The sequence below is a fragment of the Montipora foliosa genome, unplaced genomic scaffold, assembly GCF_036669935.1.
Source record: "Montipora foliosa isolate CH-2021 unplaced genomic scaffold, ASM3666993v2 scaffold_420, whole genome shotgun sequence".
Lineage (NCBI taxonomy): Eukaryota > Metazoa > Cnidaria > Anthozoa > Scleractinia > Acroporidae > Montipora > Montipora foliosa.
In genome coordinates this window covers 132,501-147,500 of record NW_027179724.1, presented here as the reverse complement: position 1 = coordinate 147,500, position 15,000 = coordinate 132,501, and the positions used below count along the sequence as shown (strand labels likewise).

At 39.1% G+C, this 15,000-nt stretch overlaps 1 protein-coding gene across 20 annotated transcripts in view; it reads left to right on the top strand.

Annotated features, from left to right (window-relative positions):
* LOC137988459 (recombining binding protein suppressor of hairless-like) overlaps positions 1-15,000 on the top strand; it is an 82,605-nt gene that overhangs the window by 3,907 nt on the left and 63,698 nt on the right. For 14 of the 20 annotated variants that reach the window (XR_011120778.1, XR_011120779.1, XM_068834451.1 and 11 more), the window contains exons 2-4: positions 1,292-1,407; positions 2,476-2,564; positions 11,457-11,741. The gene's annotated coding sequence lies outside the window, so the exon portion shown is untranslated. Of the gene's footprint in view, positions 1-1,291; positions 1,408-2,475; positions 2,565-8,260; positions 8,502-11,456; positions 11,742-13,126; positions 13,337-14,793; positions 14,853-15,000 lie in introns of those variants that run through there. The other 6 variants (XM_068834448.1, XM_068834444.1, XM_068834457.1 and 3 more) reach the window with 3 other exon arrangements.

The following is a 15,000-nucleotide window of genomic DNA, read 5'->3' as shown; positions in this document are numbered from 1 at the left end:
AAGTATCGATTGATTCACTGGTGTCTTGATTGTGATTATTGAAGTGATATCTTTCATAAATAATGTTCGTTTCCCGAGGCAATAGGATTCCCACAATTCGGGGATTTTCGCTAAGTTCTTCTTCTTGTCTTTGCTCTGGAAGGGAAGGCCATTGTGAATAGTGAGCACTTTTGGACCAATACATGTGATAAATGCAGCCACTCGATACTCGTCAGTCTGCTCATTGAGACGCGTAACTAATTCGTAAGCACTCTAAACCTGCTTCCACTGCTTCCAGTTATTAGCAAGGTTTCCAGATAATTCAATTTTTGGAGGAACAGGGACGTTACTGGTAAATATCGGTGCTTGGACAGCTTGTACGGGTTGTCCTCCCTCATTCGGTAGATCAGCGGGCATGCTTCAATCGCTTGCTAAACACGCTGTTGACCAGGGTTGACGTTCAAATGACGTTGTTAACCAAACGAAAGAGAGAATTCGAACCGCTTCCTGACACCATGTAACGTTGTGGCTTTTTACAGAAACAAATGTGTCTTGTAAATACAAACAAACGATACTTTTAATCCATAGTTGGTTCACTCAAGACTCCCGTACAAAATCGCGAACACATGTTAAATCCGGCGTCCTATTGGATAACAACTATCACATGATGTTACAGAAGGGAAATGAATTTCTTATGTCATCAACAACTATAACAACTAATCATGTTTTCACTGAAATGTCCAAGCTCTCTATAATGTGTCTAATTGTGAATGAGGTCTATTAGCAACTGTAATCAAGGTTTATAGGGCCTCTATCAAACATAACTGCTAATTGACATTGGAATAATTATTTGTGGCACTAATTATGGGACACTGTTAATGAACATTAATGAATTCAATCCACCATCACTGTATGTATTACCATGGGATGGGATAGCTCTAAGGAGCCTTTGATAATTTCAATCAAATTCATCCATGAGCTAATTGGCTCATAGGGCCCTTTGATTAATTTTGTGGGCAAACCACTTGATTTTCTCTTCCTTCGGCTCTCTCGTGACTAACATCAACACTGGGTCTATACTTAAACAGGAAAATTATGTTAAAAATTTGATTAATTTAAGGTCAAAATTGTTTGGAATGTTCTTTTTCAAAATGTTGATTTTTTTTTGTTCATGAAAATAAACTGCAAGTTCTCCAAAAGAAAATTTAAATGCAAAAATAAATAGTTACATTGCATGAGGCCTTGCCTCATGGAGTTATGAAACATACATACTTGTCTTTACTAATTCATATTCATACATGTATTCTGACAGATCAGTTCATTTAGGTGTAACACGCCTTGTTTAAATGACATATTAAGTGGACATTTATGGAAAGGAAGACACTGCGTAAAGTTACATTGGTGAGGGAAACTTTCCTCAACCGGAAGGTGAGTGTGTATGATTGTCTTTAAATTATTAGTGATAAGGGTACATTTCCTATAATTATGTAGCTTGTTCAATTTATAAAATTAATTAATGAGACGCATTCAATATAATTGTGTTTAACCCTCATGTTTGTTTGTTGTTGTCTTGTCTTTAAGCTTCTTTGCATTGCAACATTTAAAAGAAACAATTAAGTGCTTTAAATTTATAAGTGATTTAGCCTGTTTGTTGGTATAAAAACTGAATTAAGCTTCAAAAGTTCGCCAAGCATTCATAATGGTTAAATGTATGGTTCATTCTGCACACTTTGGGAAATACTGGTATAAAGTGGATTTTGCAACCGCCCAGTGTGTCGACGGGATCTGAACAACTACCCTCTCTCCCAAATGAAATTAATTTGCGCCAGACATCTTACCTCAACTTACAGTGTAAGATGTTTGTGCTAGTATTTCAGAGCTGACAACCCTAAACAACCCTAAACATCTTACCTCAACTTACAGAGTAAGATGTTTAAGTGCTATTTCAGAGCTGACAACCCTAAACAACTTAAAAAGCCTGCCATTTTTCACAATGTAAAAACCTACAATGTAGGTGTCAATGGGCAGGCCCTAAAATAAGAGGCCTGGAACCAAATATATACAATGTTACATGTAAGCAGACTATACACTAGCTAGCAATGATTAGTGTAATTATACAATGTTACATGTAAGCAGACAAAACACTAGCTAGCAATGATTAGTGTAATTTGATCTGGTAACTGCCCTAACTGGTAATTCCATGCAGCCAGTACTCCCTTTTTGTGCAACTGTAAATACTGGTACAACAAGAAAGGGCAAGGAACTTAGGTGTGCATCTGATCATCACATCATGTTAAGATTCGCTTTACAAGTCACCAACTATTGTTATTATAATTATTATAATAATTGTAAGTGCTTAAGGAAGAGGGAGGTTTGTGAGGCAATGTTGTGGTGCACTTGACATGTTACGGAAATTTAATCTTTAATCTGGTTCCTTTGTTATCAATTTATGATTTTATTTTTTCTGTTATTTTTTTACTGTGGCTTGTGTGCCAGTTTAACACAGAAATATGATCGCAGAACAAGTTAATTACCAGGAACAGCTTGTAGACCCTTAAAGGTTCAAGGACTTTAGAACTGAAAAGGTAGGAACTTTAAGAATGGTATAGGGGTAATTTGTTTTAACTCTTTTTACACTGTATTAAAAATTCAGCTTATCCACAGTTAATTAAACCTCTGAAATTCTTGGCGGATGGCAGGGATTGTGTAAACAGCCTTTCTCACTCACATTCTCCTTTCAAACCTTAAATAAAATTTACTGACATGATACAAGAAAAATATTAATTTTAGTAGTTTGACAAGGGTTTTTCACTAGGTATGTAAAGTAACTACTGAAATTTCGACCAAGATTTCTGATTTTGTAAATTTCAGTCAATTTATTAAAGGATTTTGGAAATGGTAAAAATTGAAATAGCGAAAAACGAAACCTATTGCTGAAAAACTAAAACCAAAGTAATGCAGAAAGACAAAATCTGGAAAAAATTAATAATTAATCTTTTCAACTAGTCACTCTCTAAGTTATGGAATCTGGAAACTTGCATTGATATCTACCAATGAAATCAGTTCAGCACACCTTAAGATTTTGACTGAAGAAAAAGTATGGGTAGTCAGGGTGGCTCCCAAAGGGGGGATCCGCATCTTGAAGTTGAAGGTGACTCTGCAGCAAGGGACAGTGCGGAGCATGGAGAAAGTGCAGCACAGAGTGAGTGGCGTGTCAATACCAGCTCTAGCAGAAGCCCGCATATTGATGCAACCCTGAACTTCTACATGGAACACTATTTACAAAAACTTTGAGGCACAATATCTAAAAGGGGAGGTGTAGGTTCCAGGTCTACTAGGAACTAGGAAGTGTTTTATATGCATGGCATGTTTATGGATTTACATGTAATAAGCGAGTGTAAGTTAGAGTGGTCTAGGAATATAACATGTGTAAATATTTAGAGTGTAATTATCCATTAAAGAGACTTCGGACAGTAACAATTGCGAAGACGCCAAATGGTGATGCTAGGATAATTTGGTCTTGATCTGGTGAATTTAAATAAGGTGGTGAAGAGAGAGCATTATCCACTCAGAACAGTGGAAGAAGTAGCAGCAAGTCTTTCACAAGCCAAGGTTTTCTTTACACTGGATGCCACGTCGGGATTTTACCAGATCTGGGTGGCAGAGGAAAGCACCTGGCTTACCACATTCAACATACCTTTTGGCAGATTTAAATTTGAAAGGTTACCGTTTGGTTTTGTGTCAGCCCCTGAAATATTCCAGAGAGCCATGACTGAGATGTTTGAGGACATAGAGAGATGTGAGGTGTGGGGCAAGAAGTATCGAAGACCATGATCTCACAGAAGGTGTTTCAGAGGGAAGAGAAAACTGATTTGAGGTTCAATGAGGAGAAATTGTCATTATCATTAAATGCAAGTTCCACAAGCAAAAGGTCACATATGTGACCCTCCATGTGACTTAGATGCTAAAGGTGATAGCATGCTCACAATACGGTAACACAGCACTCCAAGCGTGTTCTCTATTACAGGTATGCGCATATTTTATAATGTGGAATACAAAAGAGGGCACACTTGGCTTTGTCGTAAAAACTTAGCACACCAAATTCTTTGTTTCCTCAGCGTGTCCAGTGTCACACTAAGCGTGCATAATTTAACACACTTACATGTAGTGTGCGAAATTTTGCCTGCTATAAAGCCGAATCGTAAATTTGTAGTATGCTACGGCAGCATGCAACCAAAGTGTTTCGAGAGATTGATTGGAAAAACCCCTATAAGACCCAGACCAAAACAATTCGAGCAAAAACATGTTCACTAACACGGTTTCAGAAAGGTACAAACCATCCTTTCTTTTCATTTTGGTCGCTGTAAGGAAAAGTATTGGGTTTCTTTTGTCGGCAAGAGGCTCTCGTAATTAATGATTGTAAATATGGTATCGTGTCATGGCAAACACTGAAAAAATCATATCTTCAGTTTTTCGGGACATAATTCACGGATTCAAACAGTGAAATGCTCTCTGTTCAAAGAAAATATTTTTTTACAAACTTTCTATGATATGCCAATCACATTTGTTTGATTTTTCTGCAAGGAAATAATGGGGTGTTTTGCACGGATATATGGCAAGAGGCCTCCTTGAACTGATTGTACATGTAAATACCGCATCCCAGCAAACACTGAAAAAAATCATATCTTTGGTTTTTCGGGAGATACTTCACTGATTCAAACGATGAAATGCTCTCTGTTCAAAGAAATTTTTTTTTACAAACTCTCTATGATAATTTATACTGACTTGCAAAACAAACTCTTGTGTGTGTTGTTGAGGGGAAGATTCAACACCATGGTTATGACTGGTGATATACAGGAGGCTTTCCTCTACGTGGGTGACTTAACTTCTGGATTGACTATAGTCATAAAACCAAGGAATTGGAAGGCAAAGCAAAGGCAATCTTCAAGGATTTGTTTTACCCTGTACAAATGGTATTCAACCATACTTGCTTGAGTCAGCAGTGAAATCTTCAACAACAGAAGAAGCGACTTACACCAGGTATCCCGGACGAGGGTTATTTCTATCATGCTTGGCCTACAATGGGTTAAGGAATGAGATGCCTTGAGTGTAAATTTGCCGACTTAGGATACCACGGCAATGAAGAGAGGGATCTTAGCCAAGCTACAACTGTAGCAAAGAATTACAACCCCCTGAGACTGGCTTCACCAGTTACTCTAGACTTGTGGGCAAGTTACTTCATCACGCAGTGTGTGACAGCAAGATTGCATGACATGTGAAGATACCACAAGCCCTGCTCAAGTCTTGGCATGTCTGAGAAGCAAACTACCCCTGAAAATTGAAGTACAGAGATCTCTAGCTGCTCATCAAGAAGAGATATAACTTCATTCATTTGGAGATGCATCTGCAAATGGAGTATCAACCTGTGTCTATTCGATCGTTTGACATGGTTCAGGGACCAATCAAGTATTGGTGGCAGCCAGATCAAGACTTTCCAAGCAAGGACTGACCATCCCCAGGCTTGAACTGGTAGCTGGTCACACGGTCATAAACCTACCAACTAATGTGATAGTGCTCTGGAGGGACTTCCCATAAGCAGCACACACTCCTGGTCAGATATCTCTGATTGCTCTATACTGGATGAGAGGACAAGGGGAGTTAAAGCAGTTTGTGGCAAATCGCATCCAGAAAATCAGCAGTGTCCCAGAAGTAATGTGGTGTTACTCTCTGACAGCGGAGAATCCTGCCGATGTCGGAATTTGTGGTGGAATGGTCCAAAGTGGCTCGGAATCCCAGAACAGTGGCCAGCTGATGTGCTGAACGAGGCCTCTGACGAAGTCCAAAAGGAAGCTAAATTGTGTGAAAAGTGTTGACTTCAGTGGCAATAGACAAAGAGGACAAGGTCGAACATGCTGAACAAGTTTCCCTTACAAGAGGCCCCACGCATCTGTGTGAGGATCCAAAGAATTGAACGCTCTCCGTAACTGAGGAATGCCTAGTATCAAGGGTCCACTTACTACAAAAGAAACCAACCAACAGAGACTCTTCAGGTTCAAAAGAGTAGTGAAGTAGAGAAGGGCCATGTAGCTGTGAACCTGCAAATTAATCAAGAGGGATTAGTAGAGTGTCAGGGTCGATTACAGGGAGATTATCCAGTATACCTTCCAGACGACAGCTTATGCATTCCTCGGATTGTAGAAGAAGCCCACCTCCAGATGCTGCATGGGGGAGTTAGGTTGACAATGACCAAGGTACACAGTCAATACTGCATTCCAGGCTGAGGAAGCTGGTAAAGAAAGTGCAATGAATTTGTCATGGGTGCAAGAGACTTCAAGCATTGGCATATGCAGTCCCATCACCAGGAAGTCTTCAATCTACCTGTACTCAAGGCACAAACCCATACCAAGTAATTGGGGTGGATTACGGTGGACCACTTTGTTATCAAATTTCGAAAAAAAGAGAAGGGAAGGCTTGCATCCTGGTGTATGCTATGCCTGCTGTCTAACAAGAGGAGTCTATTTGGACCTCCTGCCAAATCACAACAGAAGAGGGCCTGCAAAGCCTCAAGACATTTGTCGCGCCATTGAAGACCCTGATCAACTATACTCTGATAATGATAGAACTTTCATCGGTGCTGCCAAGTGGATGAAGGCTGTTATGAAAGATGAGAAGCTGCAAAAATATCTATCCATTGACCAGATTAGGTGGCAGTTCAATTTGGGGTGGATAACTCGAAAGGATCATTGGCCTAATAAACTCAGCTTTGAACAAAGCAATCGGAAATGGGTACCTTAGCTGGAACGAGTTCCAAGAAGTGTTACTAGACGTGTAGGCCACCCTAAATGCCCACTTAGCTATGACGGACAATAATTTCTGGTCCTAACACACAACTGTATCCTGTTCGTGAATAGTAATCTTGTTCCTGAAATACAAACACATTGTATTGAGACAAAAGATTTGGGCAAATGTGCGAAGCACCTGCTCAAGTGGAAGGAAATAATTTGGCAACAATGGTCACAAGAATACTTGCGTAGTCTTCCTCAAAGACACCGAACTCAATCAAATGCACAAGGAAATACATTTGCTGTAGGGGATGTTGTTATCATTGGATTAGATGAGAAGAATAGGAAAATGGTAGAGTAGAGTGATGTATATTATTGTAATCAATGATTCATGTATTGTAATCATTGTTTGTATTCTATTTCCTCTACTTTTATTCCAAGTACATTAAATGTATGGTAACATGTCCAGAAAACTGTTAACAAGTCTACCGTACTATTAATGATTTGGCTGAATTATCATCAAACTTCAACTTACAGGTACATGTATTAAAGTCCTGTGTAATTTTCAATTCTATCAAATCATGACATACATGCGGGTTACCGTGAGACTTAAGGTGGCTCAAAACAGTTTCCAACACATTCCAAGACTTAGATTTTGATGTGTCATTATAGCCACTCTTCATCAGTTGATGCTACAATCATGGTATCAAAAAACTGCCCAATCACTGGTGAACACGTTGGTATTATTTTTGTGACACAATAGGTTACCATAGCAATACTATGACCTGCTAAAAACACCCTTAATTTCAGCTTTAAGCGCTTATATTTCAAAAACGGCACTGTGAATTTTTTTCTTATAACAGAATTTTGATTAGCAGGATAAGATGTAACTTTTGGCAAAGTTTAAAAAAATTCTGTACATGGGGTTCAGAGCCGTCTTAATTTTTCGAAAAGTTAAGGTTTTCTGTTAGGGTAAAATTAAAGCACTCATCATTCCTCTGCATAATGTTGCTCTGATACTGTATGTCGAGAAAGGCAAGAGTCTGACACCTTTGTCCGGTAGTCAAAGCAATCAGTATCCATGTGTAACTAGCTTTAGGGTAAGATCCTTCAAGTTGATTTGATCCAGAGGCCAAAACAACCAAAACAAACTCAAGTAAATGTTGTTATACTTTGGCACAGGCTTGAGCTTGTTAAAAAATCCTTTAAGATATCTGCATACAAGGAAATGCTCTTCCAATGGGGTATGATCTGGAGCATCTCTGTCATTCACGTCAATGTTGGAAACTGCTGAACGGGCCGTATTCAGTGTAGAGTAACAGACCCATTCTTGAACAGACTGCAAAAAACAAAGTACAACAATTATTACAATGGTATGCAGTCAATCCTGTGACCCTTTACTACAAAACTGCAACCACTTGCTGATGCATAAGCCTTGTATTGCTCCTTTGTGTTGTCTCTCCAAGAGTGCATGATGACGTCGACAATGTCCCGCGAAATTTCTGGGTTCTGCTGGGATTACGTGATAATTTGCATACCAGCAGCTGCACCTGTTGGTGAAGTGGATGAGGGACGTCCAGAGTTGGATGAACAAGATCCTGAGCTGAAGCTTTCAGAAGATGTGGTGTGTCAATTAGTAGGCTCAGTACAGCTGTGAAATTATGGCTGGGTTGTCTGCAGAGGAATCACCAGAATTGCAAATGACCTTTTGCACACTTCTAGAAATAAGGCAAAATGGAGGTAAACCTTAAATTATATGAAAGAAAAAAGGGTGACTGTAATGTGGTTTTATCGAATACAAAAGTAAATCACACGGGACATGCAGTCAATACACACAGCAACCATTTCAATCACATGTTTTTCTCACTTTCTTGCTGACCCATCATGCCTTGCTAACGACGCAACAACAGCGTGACTTGAATGACAAGGATGGCACAGTTGGTTAGTGCGCGGCCTGGGTGCAAGAGGTCCTGAGTTCGATTCCCGGATCTCGCATCCTTGTTTCAACTTTTTTCCTTTCAGTGTACCTTAAGTAGCTTTAATACCCGTAAGACAGAGCGCTGATGGAGAGGGGGGGAATCAAATGAGCGCAGCATTGACCTCAGATTTGTCAGTTTAATTACTGTTACGAGTTATTAAAGTTAAATATGGTCGCTTTACTTTATTTTACTTTACTTTACATAAACATTACAGTGACCATGCACTCAATGGAAAAGGCATCCACAATCTTTGCCATTGGGTCTGGTTTCCACGAGACATAATCCTTTACCCAAGGATGTCTGGCTTGCCAAATAAGGAAACTATTCTCTCAAATACTGAAACTGAAAGCATCAATTGAAGGTTCAAGTTTAAATTTTGACCCTGGGATGTGGGCTGCAGATAACCAGATATCTCTGCCGGTGGCCGATCCCAAATTTCCTTAGTAAGGGAGTTGCATTCTGATGTTCTACATCCCCCCCACCTCATTGAATTAATAACTAGATGCTCCATGAGCATAACCTGGGTTTCCTGTGGTACTTGTTACACAAAAAAGAAGGCACTGAGTTGGGTGGTATTGAACTGTAGCATTCCAGTAATTGTGACCCTCCATGCAAAAACACGTCTTATCGAACGATTAATTTTAGCGAAACCAGGTTTCAAAAGGGTTTCAAAGGGGTTTCAAACCCCATGAAGCCGGGTTTCAGAAGGGTTTCTAAAGGGTTTCATGTTTCTCAAAACGGGTTTCGAAAGAGTTTCCAAAGGGCTTCTAAAGGGTTTCAAAACGGTTTTTGAAGGGTTTCTGAAGAGTTTCAAAAGGGCTTCTAAAGGGCTTCAAAAGGGCTTCTAAAGGGTTTCAAAAATCTTAGAAGGTTTGGAAAGGGTTTCAAAATGGTTTCAAATGGTTTTTAACTCTCTTCAGACGGGAAAAGCTTTGCGGAAAATACATGGCATTCTAATTTTTTTTTTCTTCGCTTGAACAAGTATTAATTACAGTTACAGTGTATGCAGTAAATTATACCTCCGGACTTGGTCGCTCCAAGGTTGTGATTTATCTGCGTTGGAAATAACTTAAACTTAAGTCTGGTTTCCATATGATTGAAGCGATCGGAAGAACACCCTGATCACAACGATCGCTGCGATCATGTTTAGTTTATATTTCCGAAACAAACATTCGCTCTGAAACGTAAACAAAAGCTCATGCAAATTAAACATTTTGGACGGCAGAGTAATAATTTCTTTAAACTGGAAAAGAGGACATTCATAAACAAAATGTCATGAATATTAAAGATACAAAACACGCATTAAAAATTACACGTGAGATTATCAAGCGACAGCGCAAAATTTTAAGACCGGTTTACATGGTATGATTTGTCGGCCCGATTTATCGGGGGACAGCGTTGGAGTGCAAATCCTGCGTGTATTTTGGACAGCTTATGAACGACCGATTCTGTTGCAGTGCAGATTTTTTGAAGTCGGGCCGACACTCATTGAGAAACCGCCATGTCAATCAAAATGGTATGTGAATGAGAATGCGCATAACTAAATGCTTAAAAAACTAAAGCGTTCAAAATGGAGCACACTAAAAGGACAACGGGAATCTCTTTTGAGGAAAAATTCCACGTTTTACACAATTTACACGGTTCGATTTGTCAGCAAGACCTAAATTGGCCAACAAATCAAATTTTTGGTTAAAATTCTACTGCTAGACAATTCCTTGGGTAGGCTGGTAAAGGCATACAAGTGATCTCTCGAAACAAAAGTAATTTGAAAATAATGTTCTTCAATTATTGGAACAGGATAATATGTATCAACGTAGGCTTGCTAATAGAGGTTTTTAAAGTTAAGCAGGGCTTAAACCCTAGGTAGGTTATTGCCATTCTTTACTTTTACTGAATCCAAGTGCAGAGGTGTATTACTTGAGGTGAAATGGAAGAAAACAGAGTTAGGAAGAAATAGCTTCTCATATAGGGGGATTGTGGTATGGAATTCACTGGATAGAAGGACAAGGAACTTGGAAAAGCTAGATGCTTTGAAAGTAGCACTGAACCGCAACAAAACCAGCCTCAACAAAATAACATTTAATAAAGGGACTACAGTAAATCTTAATAAGGATATTAACTTCTTGTATTATTAAACGTTAATATTTACACCTCTTAAAATTTTTTTTTTTTTTGAATCTATCTAAAATTAGTAGGTTATTTTCTCTTGTTGTAAATAGACAGTTTTTTACTTTAGTATTAACGTTTGTATCCTATGTCTTAAAAAGTATTGTAGTTTAATTAGTAGGTTTATATGGTAGGATTTAATTGTATTATTAAGTTTAGCAGGTCCACATCAGCTCTTTAGCTGCCACTACCGACCTGCTTTAACAAATAAAGTATGTATGTATGTATGTATGTATGTATGTATGTATGTATGTATGTATGTATGTATGTATGTATGTATGTATGTATGTATGTATGTATGTAACCTTAAGGTCACAATGTAGCCTCATAAACCTGATAACGTTTTCTAAAGTGTCCATTTTAAAGTGATGGTAAGTTACTGACTCATTTAATTTCTTTAGTTTAAATATAGGTAACCCTGTGAAAGCCATCTTTATTATGTCATATAAAGATAGGAGATAGAACCTGGCCATCCTCATAAGAAGATAACTTAATAGTATTCCTTTTGATAGAAATTTCTTGACTTCTCTCTCAATGATAATCTGTTCAGTTTCAGAAAAAGAACAGTGACAGTGACAGTGGGCAACTGCATCTAATACAACAGAGTCTGATGGGATCCTCCTCCATGCGGAAAGCGAATCCGGTAACCCACCCAGCCTTAAAAGGAGAGTTTGACTTACCTCTGTTTTTGATTCTACTGGATCTTGGTGGACAGCGACTTGGGGTTTTGCTGGGGCCGAACTTGACCCAAGCCTGAGCCTAAAAAGGAATTTTCAGAGGATTTTCCCCTCAAGGAGCATTCTGGCTAAAGTGGCCACAGCGGTGCATACCTCTGGTAGGTTGGACTTTGTAAGGCTCTATTCTCTTCCTTGGTGTAACTGTAGTGCTGTGGTTTTGAAGCCTTGTTAATTCCTCAACTTCCTTGTTGAGATCACATAAACATTGATACAGCAGTAGATGGGTTGCACAATGATCCATATTGATTGTTTAGGTCAGGATGAATAAGATCCTTGCATTTGAAAAGGAATCACTATACCTGTCCTGTCAGCTCCCTTGTCCAAGGGTATTGTCTGGATACATTCTTCAAGTTTAGCTGCAACGGCAGCTGAACCAGTCTCTGAACTTGATTAACCTCCCTCAAGGTCAGCGTAAACTTGTCATGATCATAAACTTGTTTTATTTATTCCTTTACGCGTGTACAAATACCTTTCTTTGCCTCGTCCAAAAGTGCAGCAAACATTGGCTTAAGTTGTGATGGAGGAGTGCCTTGAAGAGCCCCTGGGATTTTCTGCATTTCACCCTGGGATGAAGTTGTCTAACAAAATACGAAAACATAAGAAGTGCTTAAACTTAAATTAATATAGGCTGTTTACAGTATGCAAGGCAAAGTCACTCATCCAAGAGGTTTTTATTTAGGACTCTGGTTTTGCCCGCCTCCTCAAAAACAAACCTATGATTTCATATGACTTAAGTTGATCTGATATGATAATTTGATTTCTGTACATCTGAGACTTAAATTATAGAGTTTGGACATTATCATAAGATTATTATCATTATCATAATTATTTTCACAGCTGCATTGGGTACAACAACTCATACATGTACATCTAGTAAGGAGGATTAAGGGTGCCGATTTGGAACATGAATTTTTGTTCCAGATTCTTGCGGCTTTCCGTCGTACCTAGCTGTAGGAAAAGGCCGCAGATAGCCATGTGTTTTTTGGAGTGGTTAGGGAGATTAAAATGACGAGCGACTGGCTTAGATGCATCCTTGTCATTCTTCTCAACATCGCGAAGGTGTTCGTGGAATCGGTCGCCTAGTCGTCTACCTGTCTCGCCAATGTATAATTTATTGCATAACGTACAGGTTATGCAATAAATAACATTTGCGGAGGTACATGTAAAACGATCGGTGATCTTAACAGATCGCTTAGGTCCCGATATCTTGCTAGTGTTAAGAATGAAAAGACAAGTTTTGCATCGTGAGTGCGCACATTTGAAAGTGCCGGGTTGCTCGTTAGTTTTGAGCGCGCTTCTAACTAAAAAGTTGTCTACGTTTTTGTCACGTTTAAATGAAATAAGTGGAGGTAACGAAAAGATTCTACCAGTCTCTGGTTCATTTTGGAGTAATTTAAAATTATTAAGAATGACACTTTTGACTGCGTGGTTATGAGGATGGAAAGTGAGGGTGAATGGAATTCTGTCATTCTTATCTTTGTAGTGCTGACTGTCAATTAAATTGTTGGGCACGATGATGGCCCGCTTTGATCACAGAGGCAGGATAGCCACGTTTTTCGAAGAACTGGCAAATCTCTGATTTGCTGGAAAAATCGGAGTCATCACTACATAGACGTCGAAGTCTAAGAAATTGAGAATAAGGAATGGAGTTCTTGACATGTGATGGATGTGACGATGAATACAACAAATAACTGTAAGAATCTGTAGGTTTGTAGTGCACACTGGTACATAGCACGTTGCCACTAATCGAAACTTTGATATCTAGGAAAGCCAATGAAGTTTCCGATATTTCCCAGGTATATTTAAGAGGCGGATGAAAAGACTGAATTAACAGAGGTTATAAATTGATTGAGTTCTTCTCTGCTGGATGAAATAGCGCCGATGCAGTCGTAGATGTAGCGGCCGTAGAGTTGAGATTTGGGGCCGTTGTACAGATTAAAATATTGGTGTTCAACATATCCTACAAAAAGATTGGCATAGCTAGGTCCCATTCTGGTGCCCATCGCTACACCATTAATTTGTTTGTAATAGTTGCCGGTGAAAGAAAAACAGTTGAGCGTAAAAACTAGTTCGGCAAGGCGGAGGAGCGTTTCCGAGCTTTTTTCTTTGACAGCGCGTTGATCGAAAAAGTGTTTAATATAAGTGCTTGAAGACCTTCGCTATTGGGAATGACTGTGTATAGAGATGTAATGTCCATGGTGAAAATAAGTTTGTCTTGGCCGGAGAAACTGAAATCGCGGAAAATTTTTAGTGCATGTGTGCTGTCTTTAATGTATGATGGCAAAGATTTGACGCTGGGCGTCATAATCCAGTCTAAGTAGCTGGAAATGAGTTCGGTAGGGCAACTACAGGCAGAAACAATAGGGCGACCTGGGTTGTTAGGTTTGTGAATTTTAGGCAACAAGTAAATGCACGACGTTCTAGGTGTGTTGATGATGAGATTGGTTGCAGTTTCCGGTAATTCTTGATTAGCTATAAGATTTTGAAGGGTCCGTCTTTGACAAGTTTTTGATTTGTGGAGGTGAGATCTTTCTAGATTTTGGCATAAAACGAGGTGTCAAAAAGTTGCCGCAAAGCTTCTTTTTGGTAAAGGTCGGACCGCCAAACGACTACCGCGCCGCCTTTGTCGGCCGATTTGACAACTATGTCATTGCGTTTACTAAGATTTTTAAGCGCCGCCCATTCTTCTGAGGAAAGGTTGGAAATTTTAGTGTTGCGATTGAATTAAGTTTGTGAATGTCGTAACGGCATTTTTTGGTGAAAAAATCTAAAGAGGCGAATTGTCCCTCTGGGGGAGTCCATTTAGATTTGCGAACTTGAAGTGTTTCAAAAATGCCTTTGTTAGAAGTGTCCGAATCATCCTCTTTGTCGTGAAAAAAAGGCTTTTAACTGAATGCGGCGAAGGAATTTTTCAACATCTTGCTTAATAGAAAATTCGTTGGTGCGTTTAGTAATAGGGACAAAATTTAGGCCCTTACTGAGAACCGATTTCTCTGAGTCAGTAAGTGGAAGATCTTCTGGAATTGTAACTACGGTATTATGGCTATGCAATGTAGTATCGTTGGTGATTTGCGGATAGTTTATGATAGTGTACTGATTTCCAAAGCAGTGCCTCGATGTTTTTTTTGGAAATGTACTTATCCTGATTAGGTCATTAACCAAGACAGAAATCTTCTTTGATATGTGGACAAGAATAGAGCTCTACCAAGGTAGGATCTTGCTCAATAATTTTTTAGTCTCGTTCTACATTTTCAAAGCTCAACAAGAGTCGTGAATTCTTTACGGAGAACTTGCTCTCAGGTTTGATCCCCAGATATAAAATGTGCAAACAAAGAAAGGTACATGTATATGTGTACA